The sequence below is a fragment of the Limulus polyphemus genome, unplaced genomic scaffold (genome assembly GCF_000517525.1).
Source record: "Limulus polyphemus unplaced genomic scaffold, Limulus_polyphemus-2.1.2 Scaffold1462, whole genome shotgun sequence".
Lineage (NCBI taxonomy): Eukaryota > Metazoa > Arthropoda > Merostomata > Xiphosura > Limulidae > Limulus > Limulus polyphemus.
The window spans coordinates 112,269-113,344 of NW_013667072.1; positions in this window are offsets into that span (position 1 = coordinate 112,269).

Consider the following 1,076-nt stretch of genomic DNA (forward strand, 5'->3'; position numbering starts at 1 on the left):
AACAAGAAGAGAGATTACAGCAGTGGCAAGAAAACCTGCAACAGTGGCAGCTCCAACAGCAAAATAAACAAGAGAGATTACAGCAGTTGTTGGAGGAAAAAGAAAAGAAACAAGAAGAACGAGAAAAGAAACAAGAAGAAAGATTACAACAGCTATTGGGGGAGAAAGAAAATAAACAAGAGAGACTGCAGCAGTGGTTGGAGGAGAAAGAAAATGAACAAAAAGAGAGACTACAGCAGTGGATGGAAGTGTCTCCAACAGTGGCAAGAAGTACAAATGGAAAACATTAGTAAATTTCAAAGCGAATTAAATACATTAAAGGATGATTTATTGCCTTTTACACAAGGATGATACATTAACCATCGACTTAATCAGCCCCAGACAATGGCAAGCCCCTTCTAGACCCCGTAGCTAAACCCTAATGCAGACATCTTCAGTCCTGTTAGAAGTCACATCCCAGATATGAATGTCAGCAAAAGGGGTGATCCAGTATGAAGGAAGCCACAGGAATTCGATGGGAAGGCACCGTGGGAAGCATAAGGAGCACAATTTGAGCTCCTGGCCGAGATGAATGGATGGACAGAGGAGCAGAAACCAGTATATCTGGCAACGAGCTTGAAGAACCACTGGAAATACTTGGACAGTTGTCAGCAGACGACAGGCACAACTATAAAGCACTGTTAGTGGCTCTAGAACTCAGGTATGAAACCCAAAATCAGTCTGAAGTCTACAGGGCTAGGCTTAGGACGAGAGTCCGTGCTAAAGGGGAGAGCCTGCAAGAGCTGGCTCAGGACTTGAAAAGTATGGCACACAAGGCCTACCCAACTGCACCACCCGATCTCCTCAAGTTGTTGCTGAGAGATCAGTTGGTAAACGCCTTGAACAGTCCACAACTAGAGATACAAGTGAAGCTAGCACACCCCTCTACTACGCAGGATGCAATGGCTAGAGCTCTTGAATTTCAATCCTACATTAAGTCCAGCACAGTGATACCGAGGTTGGTACAGTCATCTGGATTCAAGGCCAGAAAAGGGCAGCTTTCAGAGAGGTTTGAGGGACTTTGCTGGCACTGTAAT